This window comes from Bos taurus, chromosome 27 (genome assembly GCF_002263795.3).
Source record: "Bos taurus isolate L1 Dominette 01449 registration number 42190680 breed Hereford chromosome 27, ARS-UCD2.0, whole genome shotgun sequence".
Lineage (NCBI taxonomy): Eukaryota > Metazoa > Chordata > Mammalia > Artiodactyla > Bovidae > Bos > Bos taurus.
This window is the reverse complement of record NC_037354.1, coordinates 11329963-11349113: the sequence shown is the minus strand read 5'-3', so window position 1 is coordinate 11349113 and position 19151 is coordinate 11329963. Positions and strand designations below refer to the sequence as shown.

Below are 19151 nucleotides of genomic sequence, written 5' to 3'. Positions count from 1 at the left end.
ACTATTTACATATCTATGGTAACAGAAAGCACATGGTCATCATAAATTAAGGTTCAGTCAGCTTCCATAATACAATGGTCCTTGTTCCTGCTGTGAAAGTGAAGTCTCTCAGTCGTGTCTGACTCTTTGCGATCCAATAGACTGTAGCCCACGTGGCTCCTCCATCCATGGAATTTTCCAGGTAAGAGTACTGGAGTGGGTTGCCATTGCCTTCTCCAGAGAATCTTCCCTACCCAGGGATTGAACCTGGGTCTCCCACATTGCAAGCAGATACTTTTACCATCTGAGCCACGAAGGAAGCTCCTGCCTTAAGGGTGTATATATCACTTTCTTCTCTGGACATTTTCAGGTTTAACATTGAAGCTCTGCATCTTAATTTGAAGAGAGCTCTCACACATGACCCAACCCAGTGATGAGCCCGGAAGCTCTGGGGGAACGTGGGTGAGAAGGGAAAGTGAGGAGAAAGGGAAGGTCCATCCCTACAAAGCAAGTCACCACAGGGACCCCCTAGTGGTTAAGAACTGTGGCCTTCCACTCTTACCCCCAAGAAATGCACGCACATCGGTTAGGTATTACTGGGAAGGATGGCTTTAGGTAAGGTGGATGATTATCCTGGATACTACTTGTTTTGTAATTTTATTAGATAACTGACCTAGATGAATAATTCTACAATAAATACATCTAATTGGACAAGTCTGTCTCATACTCTTCTCAAAGTCAGTGGTGTGATGGCGTCAAGTCTCAGAGTCCTGTAACTTACTGACTTCCCCAGAGAGAGGCAACTAACAAGGCAACTGATGACTACTTTTGTTTGGCATTTCCTTGTCAACTTTAAAAAAACGCACAACATGAGAGTTGCAAGTTAAGTTTTATCAGGGGCAAAATGATACTGCAGTCCAGGACATAGCACTTCAGATAGCTGAGAAACTGTCCCAAAGAGGCAGTAGGGGGGAAGGTCAGTATATATGTGATTTTAGTGAAGAGGGATTGTGTGCAATCAAGCACATATTTTTCCAGAAGGTTTCTACTAGTCTCGTGAAGTTTTGCTAGTCACAAGGAACAGTTGGTCATCATGAAGGCTTTTAGTGGCTTTCTAGAGAAAAGGAGATACAGAACTGGGATCTTAAAATCAGCTCCTGAAAATATCCAACTGTCTGAAGACCTTTCCTGCCACTTTTTCTAGAGCACAGAATGCCTCATTTCTGCTCTCTACCCTGAACTCCTTTCAGGAGGTGTTGAAAATCAGCAGCTGCCGCAGCACATGATTTAATCCTTGTGGAGATAGATGGCAAGTGCAAATGGCAAGGGCCAATATGTAGCTGACAGCTTCTAACTCCAGTCGGAGAAGAAGAAAGGCCCAACATCAGGCTGTGGAGAGGAAAACACACGAGACTTCTGGACGGTTACCTGGGCTCCAACCTGAGCGCTTCTTCACCAGCCTTTGTTTTCTCCTCCTTGTCTCCAGCCCCAGGGGATCCTGATTACGGTGTTCATCCATCATTGCCAAATGGTTCAACTCCAAGGGAGATGGGCCAGACCCAACTCCCTGTTGCGCTTTCATCACTATTAATATGCAAACCTAATTTATCCTGGGTACCTACTGTCTATAAATCTTTGGCAAGACATCAGTAAACAAAAGCACAGGACCAGGCCAAACACTGCAAACTCTTAGAAACAGAACTTATTGTGGCATCTAAGGATTTCTTAGCCTGATGTTGCACTCCACAGAGGGACCATTGGGTAGGTCACAGGAGGCTCTGTGGTTTCCTAGTTAGGGCTTACCAGTCTCTCATCTGCGGTGACCGGGGACTCAGCTCCTGCAGCAGGATTCTAGGACAGGATCTTGGCCTCCTCCCAGCTGAGATGCCAGCCTGCCGGGACTAGTCTTATTCTCGGAGAGAAATAGAATATGAACATGTGACAGTCATTAGGGACGGGAACCTTGTCAAAGATGCTATCTGACCTAGACCTACATAAGGCACAGGATTTCAAAGGTCAGATGGGGAAGGAAGGAGACTCTGGAGGAAGGCTGCTGAAGGAGGTGTAAGAGAACAGGGAAATCGGTGTAAGTACTGGACATTTTTGAAAGCCAGGCAAAGGTTTCCTCCTTCATTTATGTCATTCTGTAAGAATTATTGGCAGGTGGGATTAAGGAGTTCAAGAAGTTAAGAGAAAATAGGAGACAAAGATCATGAAATAAAGATCTGAAAGTGAAAAGCAGTATTGGGAATGGTGAATAAGTGACTTTTGACTTATTTGACTGAAGTGTTAGATAATCAATAGAGGTAGCACATGTTAACATATGAAATTAAACATGGCTATTTTCAACTAATCTCTAAAAATGAAATCTCTACAGATACAGTATTATTAGAAGTAAGCCAACTACTAAAGCAAATAAATTTTCTGACAAGAGAATTAACAGTGATTTGACTGTATTCTAAAGCTGAGGTAAACAGATATAGCTTATCTACAAGGTGACCATTACTATTTCATAGCTTTTTCTTGGAATATTTCATTTGAAATTATCAAAGTCACTAAATCCTCTCCTTGTGGGGAAAATCCTTGCAATATAAGTATTAAATTTTTATTGAATAATTAAAACCATATGGTAATTGCACTATTCATTATTAAAAACACAGAAAGTCAACAGTGTTTGTTCTTTTCTGAATGAAACAAAAAAAGACTGCATAAATAAATGTGCAAAAATGGTTTATAGACATATTAACAAGACAGAAACAAAACATACCTCTAAAGGAATGTTAAAACAGCCTGCTGTATTATTTATTCTACTTTCAACTTCTTATGCCTTTCGTCTGGGAAGCTGCTAAATTTCTCTACTGTTTTCTTATATCAAGTATATGAACTATAAAACTGCTAAGCCAACACCCTCAAACAATTTTTCCATCATTTACATTATCAAAAATGCTAACATCTACCTATTACAGGGGTCAGCAAACCCTAGCCCATGAAGCCAAACACAGCAACTTGCAGGGCAGGCAGTGAAGTTTCTGTGTAACTCTGCTGCTGCTGCTGCTAAGTCCCTTCAGTCGTGTCCGACCCTGCGACCCCATAGATGGCAGCCCACCAGGCTCCCCCGTCCCTGGGATTCTCCAGGCAAGAACACTGGAGTGGGTTGCCATTTCCTTCTCCAATGCGTGAAAGTGAGAAGTGAAAGTGAAGTCACTCAGTCGTGTCCCTCAGCGACCCCCTGGACTGTAGCCTTCCAGGCTCCTCCGTCCATTGGATTTTCCAGGCAAGAGTACTGGAGTGGGGTGCCATCGCCTTCTCTGTCTGTGTAACTCAGACATTCATATTTGTTCATGTCTCATCTGTGACGGCTTTCACATAGAGATGGCAGAGTTAAGTACTTGCAACAGAGATCATACACCTCAAAGCCTAAGATTACTACCGGACCCTTTAGAGAAATGGTTTGTAGACTATTGATAGGATTATTTTATTTTTGTCTTCTTTATTTATATTTTTGTGATCCTCTCTTAAGGAAGCCACACTTGGCAGGGATTCCTTCTTTTTCTCTCATTTTGCAAATGTGTTGTATTAGTATAATTAAACAATCAGTATCATGTTCATTTTTTAATATTGCTCCTTCATTTAAAAAAAAAAAAAAAAAGCTTTCTGATAAACCCACCAGGGTTCCCTTAAAGGTCACAGCATACTACTTTCTGGTAGAAAGAGGTTAGTCTTTTTACAAATCATTTTGTTTAAATCTTTTGGGGACCTATGTTAGTTTGTTCTAATTTTCAAGAAAAAGTTATGTTTATTTTCTTTAATAAAGTTCACAAATAGAATGGAAAGCACAATGTCATAGTAAACATTTTGGAGTATCTTTTTTTTATTCTTAGGTTTCTTACGAAATTCCTTTTGTGCTGAAACCTCTTATCAAAAGCCTCACAGACTGCTAAACATATGAAATTCTGTAGAGAATCTATGCCTGCTTATTTCATGCTAAATCCCACTCCACCATCTCAAAGTTCTAGAATCAGGTGCATAAATACTGCTCACACCTGGAAGGGTAGCTCAGCTTAAAGATCAAGAGCATTCAGACTTTAAAAAAGCATTCTTGCTATCCCTACTGGAGACATTGATGAACAAAAATTATTGCTATAGCCAGAGTTCCTAATTGAAATGGGATAAATTCAGTATATTCTGAGGAAATACATATTTTATTTTCTGGTTAAAAGAGAATATCAATTATAAAGAATTTAATAAAGTGTTAGAGATATATTATCCCTTCTACATGGATAAAGAACTTCTCTCTGTAGAGTTTATTATAATTCAAAGTTCACTAAGGGCAGGCAGTGAAATTAGGTTCACTGTTACATTGTCACTGAATAACAACACATTTGACAAATAATTAGTCAATATTTATACCAAATAAATCAGTGAGTGAACAGGAAGATGAAAGGATTTTGGATGAAACAAGTTTTCTTGTTCTTTTTTTTTTTTTTTCATGTAATTTAAATGGTTTCCCGTGAAATACACAAAGTACCACTGGTGAGCACAGCATAGTTTTCATTGACTCGGTGACTAGATTTTCCCTTATTCAAATGTTGGGAGGAGGAAAAATTTAAAGTTGAACCAGCGTCTCGGTTTTACAGTATTATTATGAAGTAAGATTTTCTATATTCCTAAATAGTTTATTTTGTATAGTGTCAACATTTTTAACTACATTGTCTAACCTGTAGGAACGCTTTGACAATTAGAAACAGATTCACTAATCTGTGAAGAAGCAATATTATTACCCAGGACAGCTTTTATTCCATTTAAAAACCATTACATATGTTAGCTTCAGCTTGCAGATGATATATCATGGTGATTAAGACCCTTGCATCAGGAATCAGAACTGGGTTTAATTTTCTGTTTTCTTAATTATTCAGTGCATAGCTTCAGCAACATACTTATGTCTCAATTTTCACATTACTTAAAAAGTAGAGCATTTCCTTATAAGGCTTAAATGAGGTGGAGAGAAAAGGTATAAGGGGAAACTGTAAAGAAGTGTAGGGGACGGAGAGAGGAAAAACCCAGTAACAAGAGGACAGCAGGAGCTAAAGCAGAGGAAGAAGGTCATTAAAGTGAGCAAAGCAGCAGCCATGTTGACACTTCCCCACATCACTAAAGAAGTGCAGTCAATGGCCTCAGACGCCTCGTGTTTGCTGTAGTCAACACTGGAAATTAAGTGAAATGTTGAGATTTTTGTAACGTAATACCTAGGACTAGTAGACAGTACTCACTTTTAAGATCAAAGCAAAAAAAAATATGCTTGCTGAAATTATAATTCCAAGCAAATCAGTAGTGGTAATTTTAAAATGAAAAATAAAATATTAATTATCCTAAGTGAAATTGATTTGAAGTCTATAAAAACTGGTTCTTAGCCAGATGCCCCTGAACGTGAGGAAGGGCAGAAAGAAAATACTTGAGCTAATTAGAAAGATGCTCAATCAGAAGATGTACTTTTGAAATATAAATATCCTAGAGGCGAAAGTAATCCATACTAATTGTAAGGGAACAATGGAGAAAAAGCACACACACACACACACACACACACACAAAACAGGAAGTGAAAATTCAGAGGAATGGCAAGACCCATCAGGAATTCCCTAAAATGGAAACAAATTCAACAGTCAAGAATAAAGATGAAAGGCAAATTGCTTAGAATATGAAGACAAATAATTAGGTCCTGACAGAGATACTACTTCTTTAAGGTGCCCTTTGGAAAATTTAAAGCAAACAGTGAAAACAGATGCAGATATTCCATTAACTAAATTACTATTTCATGTTAACTTTGACTGCAGTGTGAAAGTGGCTCCCACATAAGTTGTATGATGGAAATACAAATACTTAAACATGAATGTTTACATTGCCTTAGCATTCAGGAGGGATGATTAATCCATTTGCAAAGAATAAAAGGCATTAAACAAGGTAGCTTTCTTTCCATGCACAGAAAAATTAAAGAAGAGGATAATATCTCTTATTTTTTTACCCTTTGAGTGTGATAAAGTAAAAACACTTAGATATGAATTTAAGATGCACCTTTCTCCTCCTTGCCATCATTTATGATCGGGCACAGGACGAGCACTCCTGCCACAGCTGACTCTAAAACTGGACTATGTGCTATGTGAAACCAAGGAGTACAAATTCTGGCAGACAGCACAGGACTTCTGCAGGGAGAGAAACCACCGCATAAGCCTTACCATTGCTCAGGCTGTCTGCCCACAGGCACTTTAATGTTTCCATTGCAAACAAGTGACTCCAAAAGGAACACAGGTCTCACTGAGCAGAAGATGAAGAGATCAGAACTTGGGGTAGCCAAGGCTGATGGAACCTATGGGACTGAGCACTCCAGGGAAGTGAGCTATGCCATGAAGGACTTCCAGAACGCTGCATAGGGTCCCCCTCAGGGCAGTTTCCAAAAAAATGCTAAGCTGCATATGTGCTAGAAGTTTGGTCAACCCACACCCTCCCACACACACACACACACACACACACACAAAACAGCTAACTGGGAAGCTGTGTGCTGATTAAAGTTTAACCTAGAATCAGTAAAAAAAAAAAAAAAAAAGAATCTTGGATAGATAGATCGTTGAAGATTTAACACCTTGTAAGAGGCAGAGAAGAAAGTTAAGACTAAAGGTCCCTAAATCTTTCCAGAGTTTTCTCCGTCATCTAGACTAGGGAGAAATATAGAATTTGACTTTTGGTGAAAACCATGTGTGCACAACCGCCACTATTTTCTTTCCTGGCTTGAGATAGAACTGGCATAGAACACTGTTTAACTATAAAGTACACAAAGTGACGGCTGTGCATTTATGTACACTGCAAACCACCACAGGAAGGTTAGCCAACACATCACGTCATATACTTGTAATCCTGTGTGTGGCGAGAACTGTTTTCTCTCAGCAACTTTCAAATATACAACACACAGTATTAACTGAGGTCACCATGCTGTGAATTATATCCCTGGAACTTAGTCACCTTCTACCTGGAAGTTTGTACACTTGGACTTTCACCCATTTCTAGTCACCACTGTTTTTCTTTCATTGTCTCTTCAGTTCAGTTCAACCGCCCATTCATGTCCGACTCTTTGCGACCCCACAAATCGCAGCACGCCAGGCCTCCCTGTCCATCACCAACTCTCGGAGTTTACTCAGACTCACGTCCATTGAGTCGATGATGCCATCCAGCCATCTCTTCCTCTGTCGTCCCCTTCTCCTCCTGCCCCCAATCCCTCCCAGCATCAGGGTCTTTTCCAATGAGTCAACTCTTCGCATCAGGTGGCCAAAGTTATTGGAGTTTCAGCCTCAGCATCGGTCCTTCCAATGAATACCCAGGACTGATCTCCTTGAGGATTGTCTCTTTATTCCCTCTTAAAATCTACCTTCTCTACAGACAGACTGTCACTCTGACTTTTTCCTTCTCCTTGTTGGTCCAGAAGTGAGACCAGTCAACGGGAGATAAGGAGGGTGAACACACAGGTGATGCCAGCTTTCTTGGTTCCGTGGCACCTGGTTCCTGAAAAGATTCAGGCACAACTATTCCAATATTGACTAGAACTACGCAAAGAGTCAGACACCACTGAGCGACTGATCTGATCTAATCTGATAGACAATCATAGCCTGTTAACCTGCAACAACTTCAGAGAGCATGCATCTTAATTCCTTTCTTCAAAGAATAAGTTATCCTGTAAAATTTAAGGCTGAACAGAGTTTATGTATGTGGCTCCATTTTATAAATTCATATTATCTACATTTTCACTTGATATCTTTTTCAAAAGTCACTCCCTCATATCTTTATGTACCAGGAATTTTATAATTTTCTGTTGTTAAATTTTCTGCTTTTATCTCTCTTTAATTTCTTCACTCTCTCCTTTTCTTCTTGTAAATCTTCATTCCATTATAACTAACAATTACATGTTTTAACCAATCCTTAATATACTTAATTATAGTCAGCCATTTTAAAAGTTTTAATGCCAAGTGACAATGAAGTATAAAATATTAAACCCAATACTGCTTAAAACAGTTATAAATATTCATGTGATAAGCAACTAACCAAATGTTAAACACTGCGTGTTCTGATGCAATACGATTAATTTATATTTAAGGAAAATATACATTATCTTTAAAAATTATATTGTAAGCTAATATCTAATCATTGTAATTAACTCTTTCTATGGACTTCCCTATGTTGAAAAGCCCTCAGTATTTCTACTTTCCTTATATTTAACAGTAAATACAGGGCATTTGGCTGATTCCCTTGTTACGTTTTTAAGCTGGCATTCTTTAACTTCTGTGAGATACCATTTGAACATATTTTGTTGTTTCCTGTCTTAAGCAACATATTGAGGACGACACTGCAAAACTGACTTGAGATCAGGTCATCCAGTTCGACCTTCCAGCATATTCCCATTATTCCACACAGTGTGGAAGCTAAAGGGCAGCTTAAAAAGGCCGTACTATTTTTCTTGAGTTTTTCATCTTGTATTGAGGATGTGATTCAGTTTCAAGAATAACCTAATTCTCAGTGGCACAAAAGAAAATGCCATGAAATTAAATGAAATAAAAATGTGGGCAACTGTATAGAATTATATAAATTGATTCACACATTATAAAATAATACCATTTTAAAGGTGATTTTTAAAAAATTCTGAGTATACTTTCAAAAACCTATAAATAATTTAGTCCTTGTAAGCTGCAGACAGTGGCAAGTTTGCGTAGAGCTAAATTCCTATCCTCACATGATCTCCCTGGTGCCGGTCCTGTGACAAGAGCCACACCTTGCTTTCTTCTACTTCTCAATGCTCCCTTTACTAGTACAATTTTGTAGATTAACTCTATTAATGGCCCCAATTTTTCATGCCTCCCTGTATCCATACCTTTAGGCTAAATCCTCTTACAATGAGGTGTAGACAGGCCAGCGATACTTGGAATTGTAAAAAAAAAAAAAAAAAAAAAAGTAATAATACTGTAAGCCTTGAAGTGATAGCTACTTAAAGCAATAGCCCTTGTCAGATCTCACTTTATAGCTTTAGAGATAGAGCTCAAAAGAATCTCCAACATAAGTCAACTCATTTTTGTTTTGTTTTTTTGGTCCCTATTCGCTAAATTTTTCCTCATTACCAGAGTGAACTGCATATATGAAGATGCTAATCTTCTAATAATGATCCAAAATTCCTTATTACTATAAGAGTTCAACTGTGTTCAGTTCAGTTCAGTTCAGCCGCTCAGTCGTGTCCGACTCTTTGCGACCCCATGAATCGCAGCACGCCAGGCCTCCCTGTCCTTCACCAACTCCCGGAGTTCACTCAGACTCATGTCCATGGAGTTGGTGATGCCATCCAGCCATCTCATCCTCTGTCATCCCCTTCTCCTCCTGCCCCCAATCCCTCCCAGCATCAGAGTCTTTTCCAATGAGTCAACTCTTGGCATGAGGTGGCCCAAGTACTGGAGTTTCAGCTTTAGCATCAGTCCTTCCAAAGAAATCCCAGGGCTGATCTCCTTCAGAATGGACTGATTGGATCTCCTTGCAGTCCAAGGGACTCTCAAGAGTCTTCTCCAACACCACAGTTCAAAAGCATCAATTCTTCGGCGCTCAGCTTTCTTCACAGTCCAACTCTCACATCCATACATGACCACTGGAAAAACCATAGCCTTGACTAGACGAATCTTTGTTGGCAAAGTAATGTCTCTGCTCTTGAATATGCTCTCTAGGTTTGTCATAACTTTCCTTCCAAGGAGTAAGCATCTTTTAATTTCATGGCTGCAGTCACCATCTGCAGTGATTTTGGAGCCCCAAAAAATAAAGTCTGACACTGTTTCCACTGTTTCCCCATCTATTTCCCATGAAATGATGGGACTGGATGCCATGATCTTCGTTTTCTGAATGTTGAGCTTTAAGCCAACTTTTTCACTCTCCACTTATATTAAAAAGCAGAGACATTACTTTGCCAACAATAGTCCGTATAGTCAAAGCTATGGTTTTTCCAGTAGTCATGTATGGATGCGAGTCTTGGACCATAAAGAAAGTTGAGTGCTGAAGAACTGATGCTTTTGAACAGTGGTGTTGGAGAAGACTCTTAAGAGTTCCTTGCACTGCAAGGAGATCAAACCAGTCAATCCTAAAGGAAATCAGTCCTGAATATTCATTGGAAGGACTGATGCTGAAGCTGAAACTCCAAAGCATTGGCCACCTGATGCAAAGAACTGACTCATTGGAAAAGGCAGTGAGGCTGGGAAAGATTGAAGGTGGAAGTAGAAGGGGATGACAGAGGATGTGATGGTTGGATGCTATCACTGACTCGATGGACAGGAATTTGAGCAAGCTCTGGGAATTAGTGATGGACAGGGAAGCCTGGCATGCTGAAGTCTATGGGGTCTCAAAGAGTTGGACATGACTGAGCTACTGAACTGAATAGCCATTGTTCAGTGAAATGAACAACTCCTTGTGGTGATGGGAACAATACAACATGAAAGGCCCTCTGTTTCTTCAAGGAAACCCATGTGCTCTTCTCTGAAATCAGTGATTTCACCAGATTTGGGACAGAGAATGCTGCCTACCAGGCTTAAACCTTAGGAAGACAGAGAAGGTGCAGGAAAAAGTGAGAAATTTTCTCTTTTCAATTTCTGGAAGCAATGACTACAGGATTCACAGTCATGCTATGGAGGAAAACAGGCATTGTATTTTGAAAAGCCACAACTCACTGACAGTGATTGAGAAAGGCAGCACATAAATGAGAAGCACACCAAGGCACAAGAGGATGCTTCTAAGCAAACAGAGGAGTGTACGTCAGACAGTAACAGCAGTCCTCGTGAGCCTTGTGACAAAAAGATCCCAGCTCCTCCTGTAACTCATTCTAAGAGCTCTGGAATGATATTCATGATGGACCTTAGACACTGTAAAAGCATTAGTTGATCAGCCATGTCAGAGTCTTTGCAACTGATGGACTGTCGCCCACCAGGCTCCTCCATCCGTGGGATATCCCAGGCAAGAATACCGGAGTGGGTTGCCATTTCCTTCTCCAAGGGATCCTCCCAATCTAGGGATCAAACCCACGTCTCCTGCAATGGCAGGAAGATTCTTTACCACTGAGCTACCAGGGGAGCACCAAAGCTATGTCCAAATCATGAGCTTTATGTTCACTCAGATCAGTGAGTCTAAGCAGCTTATTGATAACAATTGCAATGTATATGCCCAGAAGAAACTTTAGGAAAGGGAATCGAAACCTAAGAACTTTCTACTAAAGAAATTATTTACTAAGCTGGATAGATCCATGAGGAGATCTTTAAAGAGCAAATACACATATACAGTGTGGGTTCAATATTTATTTATGCCTCACAATAGTTGATTTCATGGCAGATTAAACCACAGAGTTTATTTGCATTTAAGGCAAGATTTTTCACACAAACCCAGGTAAGCTGTTAAAATTGAGCAGTGGTTCCACTGGTCTAAATATTGTTCTAACAAATACAACAAAACAGAAACAAACACACAGAGAGAGCTAATGATTTCCAGAAGGGAGGGAGGTGGGGAGGGGGATATCAAGATAGATGAAGGAGAGGAGGTAGACACTACCAGTTATAAAATAAGGAAGTCCCGGGGATGTGATGAACAGCACAAGAAATATAGCCAACAATACTATAGTAACTCTGAATGGTGTGTAATTAAAAAAATCCAATCACTATGCTGTACACCTGAAACTAACATTCTAAGTCAACTATACTGCAGTGTAAGTTAATACAAAACTAAATATCGTTCTCTCAAATAACCTACATACCGCTACAATTCTTATATTAAGAAACACAAAGTGTCTTGGATAACCATAATTAAGACCTTAAGAAAAATTTTCAGATAAAAACATGTGTGTAAAATACTTTAAGAAAAATATGAGAAGCATAATGACTAGGACTAATGTATCTATCTTGTTAAACCATAAAAGATGTTTTTTTGGAAGACATAATGAATGATACTTCATTATAAAGATGTAAAACTCAAAATTCCAATAGGATAGAATGCAATTTCATTAATAATGCAGGCCTCTTTAAGTTTTTTGTTTAATCACTTAGTACCAAAGTAAACAAAATTAACTTTTGCAAGTAACTTATTTTTCCCATATCATGCATGCATTGTTTAAAATATTCAATATCTTAGGTCCAAGAGTTGCTAATAAACAATCAATTATTTCTCAATTTAAAGTGTAAGTCAATTACATTATTATATAATCTAACATAATTTTGAAACAGAATTGCCCATTTAACTGATAATCATTTTTATTAATTCACTTTTACATAAGAGTGTATTCTGCAAAAACCTACAATTGCACTTTTATTGCATTTGCACAATAGAGTTCTTAGATTAAGTCATAAAACATCACACAGGAAAAAACTCACATCTCACCATGATATTCGATGCGGTACACATTCTTTCCTGTTATGCAGTTCAGATAGAATAATTACAACTGCCAATAGGCCACTCGCTTTGTAGGGAAAATTACCTAACCAAGCGTGCACTTTAGTTGTCCATGATTCCACTCTAGTCATATTCCTTGGAAGAGTAATAGTGTAGATTCTACTAACAGCAAATGCCTTTCTGAGATGGTTTCCATAGCTAACCTTATTAAAAGGGCTATTACCTAACTGAAAGTATTTCAGAAGAAACAATAAGTAACATATAAGCGTGCAACAATAATCATTCCTGCACAGTTGTGTCTGACTCTTTGTGACCCCATAACTGTAGCCCACCAGGCACCACTGTCCATGGGATTCTCCAGGCAAGAATACTGGAGTGGGTTGACATTTCCTCCTCCAAGAGATCTTCCTGATACAGGGATCAAACTTATGCCTCCTGCATTTCCTGCATTGGCAGGCAGGTTCTTACCACTGACCCACCTGGGAGGCTCTCATATATTCATATAGGGATAAGTATAAATTTATCAGGTGATTGTAACTTATAATATTAGTCAATATTGAGTGTTTATTGTTAAGTGATTTGTATGGATTAATTGGATTCTTACAAAATCATTCTATGTAGAAGGTATCAAATTATTCCCATTTTATAGGTGAGAAAACCAAGATACAGAAATTTTAATTAATTTTCTTCAAGGTATTTAGCTAGAAACAGAATTTAAGACTTGAGTTCAGGCAATCAGGATCCATTCATCCATACAACATAATGGAACATTTACTGAACCTATAATTCCTTAGTTTTTAGATCAGGCAAATGGCAATAACCACAGTGGTTCTTTGGGAATGGCACTTAGCACTGATGTATCTTTTTCCTCAGATATAAAATGAGGAAAATGGGCTGCATAAGTGTCTTTGTGAGAACTAGAATTCCCTTATTTGCTCTCTGCAAATTTGTGATGAGATCATTCGCACAATTTTGAAAAATGCCTGCTTGAATTTTATTTTCTTTTGCTTCAGGGTAATGTCTAATACTTGACACAAACCCCAAATGCAACCGAAGCCCATTTAAAAAATTCCCACTTTCAGGAAATGTAGTTGACATGTTCAATCTGTTAATTCCGAGTGCTTTACCTTCAATAATGTAAAGACATAAACACTGCCTGTATCCTGCCCATGCGATTATGCTCCACAGCTAAAGCTACTTCTTAATGCTGCTCCAGATATGTTAACCCAGTGCTGACAGAGACAGGGACCAAAGTCACGCTCAGTCAACACTAATCAGTAATTCCTGCCCATCTTCCAATCATTAGCAGTGAAACAGATGGGCAGAAAGGTAAAGGACAAAGCTTTTCACTTCTGCCACTGTCTCTTAGAATATGTCCAAGGTTGAAATAAGCTTTCATCATTCCTACAGGAGCCTGCTCACCTTAATGGAGAGAAAAACTCAATCATTTGGAAATGTAAGGTTTCTTAACATCAGGGAGGTGAAATGGATATTGGGCTTGAGACCTGAGTGTAAGAAACACAACCAAATTCATCACATGGTCAGTAAGAGAGCTAAAAGCTGAACCGAAAAATTGGGCTCCAGACACGAGCACTGACCACTTGGTTGTGTTCATGTGAGTGTCCCTATCATTAAGCCTTATCTTCACAACAAAACTGATGAGGCCTTTGCTTGGCTGTGCAATATCACCGAATCAGTGTATACCTGTTTTGAAAAGATGAGTAAAGACTTCCTCAGTTAACTCAGTACATTGTCAATTATACCAGTGTCTCTAGTTCTTCACCTTAGAGACTGTTTCACTCAGTTTTCTTTGCTTGACTGGACCCCTGAGCACTGGGCCCAGACTGGTTAAAGTTGCATTTATATGACATTTATGTTATGTTACATCAAGTGCAGCAGCCTAGCTCTCCATCTTCAGTGGGGTCACTATGAACTGTCATTATCTGCCAACAGATATGAAATAGTCCCACATAGGGCTCAGGTTTGATCATTTTAATTCTTGATTAATATTCTGTTTTAGGCATATTAGAACTCATAATTATCTTCAGAAAATTATCAAATAAAATCTCTACTTATTCAACCTGACAACCTCCTCTGAGAAGTTTTGGAAATGAGACTTCATTATTTTTAGTTGTGTTCAGCTAATAGAGTCTTAAAAAGCTGCATTTGAATATGGATTCTCTTTCCATCAAATATTATTAAGATTTTATTCAATAGTTGAGTGGCAAAGTTACAGAGGTGAAATAAAGGTTACAATAAAATTAAACTGAGTTATAAACATTACCAAATGAAATACTACTTTATAAATTTGAAAAACACCAAAAAAATAAAAAATAAAACCCTCTACCCTACTGAATAAATTAGTTCCTGACATCTTGTAGAGAAAATAAATATAGAATCACCTACTGATGTGTGGTTAGGTTCATAATTGTCACTTGAAGTATTTTTAAGATAAAGCATTATATTTCATTGCTCTAATTTGGATTGAAAAACCTTTATTTTTCCTTATGAAAATTGCTAAGTGTTCATTAGAACAAGTCTTTTTACTTCCAAATTATAGCACCAACATTTATGAAATTGCAAGATCTCTAACTGAATGCTACAAACATTACATAAAATACATTAGCCATATAATATTTTCAAAGTATTAAAGATTTAAGATGTCTAATATTAATGGAAATCTGGAAGACAGAAATCATTGCCAAAATTCTATTTCCACATTAAAGAGATAACCTATGACTTAGCATACCAAGTTCATATGCTGCACATTTAAGATGTACTCAATAATGAGGAAAATTTAAAAATGTAAGTAAAATAAGAACTTACTATGTATCTAAAAATTTCACTAGCAAACTCTGTCCTACATCAGAGAGGATAAATAAAAGTAAAACTGATCAGTTTGTTATATTCCAACAATACCACTCAGTATCATTTCGCAAAGAGTCAGACACAACTGAGCGACTAAACTATCCTACCCTATCATTTCTATAGAATGTAAGAATTAAAATGCTTAGATGAGCAGCTTCAGAACTCTTCTTGCTAATGCTATTGAGCAATTGTTTCCTTGAAGTTGTCAGTACAATTTGGTTTTGGATTATACCTGGTTTTCCTGAGTCTGATTTAATAATCCTAGTCTAATCCTGTGTGTGAGCTCACACCAGGAACCAATGATGGCCCTAGACTGTGGTTTATGTGGGAAAGCCTCCTACTCTCAGTAGCACTTCTCAGGACAGGAAGTGAGGAAAAGGATTAGTAACATTTTAGGAAATATGACTTGGCATTAATACCAGCTGACTAGAGGTGTGTATAAAGAATATACTTTTTTTTAAAACAATGCTTTCAAAGGCTAAATCTAGTTGATCTCTGGATTATTCTGTTTTGTTTTTTTTAAAACATGAATGGAGTATGAACAGAAGTTGAGTTGGATTTTATTCTACTTTATGGTGGGAAGAATAAGAATATCCTAAGTGCCAGTCAAAATCAGAGTCATAGTCACCTTATCATGCAGCATATTTAGGGTTCTCCCATGTTCAGAGGAGCCTGGCATGCTAGGGTCCATAGAGTCACACAGAGCTGGACACAACTGAAGCGGCTGAGCATGCACACATACGCAATCATTTTTCATGCCCATAGTAATGTTCTTTTTAATCAAAGACTTCTATGTTTTCAAGTCAGTTCTAAAGAGAGCACATGCATTTAAATTGTCATTGTACATAACATTTGGATTTCAGTTATAAAAGCCTCTCATTGTGAATCTTCAGAGACTTGATGTATAACGCATTAGGATAACAATTCAGTCAGCTGCAATACTGTTTATAATTTTAAAGCCTTTTAGGCTGCAATGAAAGGGCAATAATTTTGTTTCCTTTAAAAGAGAATAGTTCTGAAGTAACTGAAGGATATTCAAGAAAGACAGTTCTATTTCTCTTTCATGTGTATTTTATTACCCAAATTAGGTTTTATTAGTCTATTTTACCAAACGATTTTCTTAAAACAACTTACATTCATGTAAAAGATACCCATGCCTCCTGTTCTTACTTAAATACATACGCATTTATTGTGCCACTAAATGCAATGAGCTAAGGCAGACACAATGCTCCTTTACATTATGACCATGACCCAAAGGCGTTAGAAGGCTCTACTTAACACCATGAGGTTTCCAGTTGCACCGTATCTTGAACACTTATGAATTAGAGAATTTCCTAATCTTCTAAGACTGTAAATGCTAACAAAACAGTCCACCTTTAGTAAATTTGATTTTGTTTAAAACTCTACCAATCCACTTAAGTGTGCTCCGCAGCAGTAGACATGTACAAGTTAACCCAATGTTACGTGCTTATCACTCACTCAAAGTCACAGTTAATATGAGAAAAAATTTATCTTGTAATATGAAAAATTTTAAGACAGACTTACCTTCTTGCATAGACGTAAGAGGCAGAAGTACCAGAAAAGAAAAGAAAAGCTCATACTTCTCAAACATCAACATTGAACCCGGTAAACATTCACCACGGTACTCTACGCGGCAATATTGTACAATCTAACTTAGAAGTAACCAACACCTGAATAAGTGTAAGGAATTAAGGATCGTGCAATAATTGCCCAAAGTGATTTATGTAATTAAGAGGTTTTTGAAAAATAGGCCTAAAATTTTGCTAAATGGTCAGACAATAAACGGTATCAAAAAGTTTCAAGATGCCTTCATTCTTTACTCAAACTGTAAACAGACTGAGTGAGTGATAGTTGCTCGGTCATGCCTGACTCTTTGCAACGCCACAGACTATAGCCCGCCAGGCTCCTCTGTCCATGGGATTCTCCAGGCAAGATTACTGGAATGGGTTGCCATTTCCTTCTTAAAAGAAACATGAGAGTTACTCACATCTCTTGTGAAGTCTTGCTGATTGCAGGACCACCAAGAAAACCAAACTGAATCAAACTGACTCACTTCCACGATGGAAGGACTTATACCCCCAGCTGCTGATTTGGCTGCCCTGGGCCTATCCGCTTTCTCCTGTAATTGCCTTCAGCGGAAGAGCTGTCATACCCGAGGTCACGCCCCCTTTCCAAAAACAATCTGCATCCTATGATTGGTCAGTGAGGAAGGATAAAGGCGTGGTTGGCTCACCCCCAACTTAAAACAATTTAGAAAAGAAGCATCAAAATGCCTATGAAATCAGGTGAGACCTGTTGACTTCATCGAAGCCTCCCCTGCCCAATCTCACTGTTTTGCCATCCACAGGTGCCGGCGATTGACTGGACTTTGTCCACACTAATTTTAGTGTCTGCTCTCCACGGAATTTTACCAGGAAAACCTGTCCCGTTCACCCAAAACTACAGATCTTTAAAATCTGGATAGTTTGCATTCTCTTTCACAGACATCCAAATAATTGAAGCTTGATGAAAAGCATGATGAATAATTGAGAGGCAGAGTTTGCAACATTTTCCAAGGCAACTTTCTAAAGACACTTTCAAAATCATAGTCATGAAGGGGTAAAAATCTGAATTATTTCCAGATGCATGCAATTAATAATAGTGTAATTACTATCTTGGTACAAAGCCAAATTTCATTAATTTTAGGAGGTAAAGGAAAGCTTCATGGAGATGTGGAGATAAGTTGAGAAATGTAATTATTTTTGATAGTGCGGCAACTGAAGTGAAAGCAATCATTTCTCAATGTCCTGATTAAACTATTCTGCAGAACCATAATGAATATACTGCTTGCATTATCTTGGTACATAAAAATATTAAGTACAATACGAAGTGTTATATAATCAAGACTGGATACAAGAACAACCTACATGATTGATGATTTCTTTAAAAATTCTGGCAAATCAAACTTCCCAAGGAGGTATCACAGCACCATAAAACAAAAGACTCTTGATAAAGCTCTGTTAGCTTCAGGGTTATGGTCAATAGCCAGTGGACTCAGGGGACCTGGTCCTAATGATGAGTAGTATTGAAAAACCACTTACAATAAAATGAGATATTCACCTTGCCTTTACTCACTTGCTAAACGAGATTTATGAAGAGTTTCTGAAAATACCTTATTCATGTATTCATTTATTCTTTACTGTGTGGCTAGTAGTAGTATGGTGTTGTAGGGGACATAAACCAAATTTAAGACAGACTTAGTCTTTAAAGAGCACTTATTTCCATAATGAGAAATACAGAAATTATAATAACCTCAATAACTAGAGCCACCATTTACTAAATGCTGCCATTTGCCAGGTAGTAGGCTTTGTGATTTATGTACATTACATTTAATCCACATCAGCCTTAAGAAGTAGATGCTATTTTCCCTGCTTAATAAATGATGAACTACTGGAATGAAAGTAGATACATCTATTGCTTACTGTGTCCCAGATAATCTCCAGCAGCTTTAGGGTTTGAATTGAGTACATGCAACCCCAAATTCTTCTTTGCTATCATTCCAAACTAGCTCATGAAATTTTAAACAGTAATATAAGGAAATTAACAATTAGATTTCAAAATGATGAATAAAAATAATAAGCACCCAAGGAGTTAAGAGGAAAATAAGAGAGATATTGAGAAAACTTTCAATATTTTTCCCTTTATCTTAGGGAAGTCTCATATTAATCTTTAAGAGAATTGTTAAAAAATATAATTAGGCCCTTAGGCTATGCAAAGGAAAATCAAAGATAAAGTTCTTGTTCTAAGACATTAAGAAATTAAATTTTTCTTAAATACATGGTAAAAATATAACTGCATTAGTTCCA

At 37.9% G+C, this 19151-nt stretch overlaps 1 pseudogene; it reads left to right on the top strand.

The window, feature by feature from the left end:
- LOC107131904 (dnaJ homolog subfamily A member 1-like) overlaps window positions 1–17550 on the top strand; it is a 160555-nt pseudogene extending 143005 nt beyond the window's left edge.
- Window positions 17551–19151: the final 1601 nt, after the last annotated feature.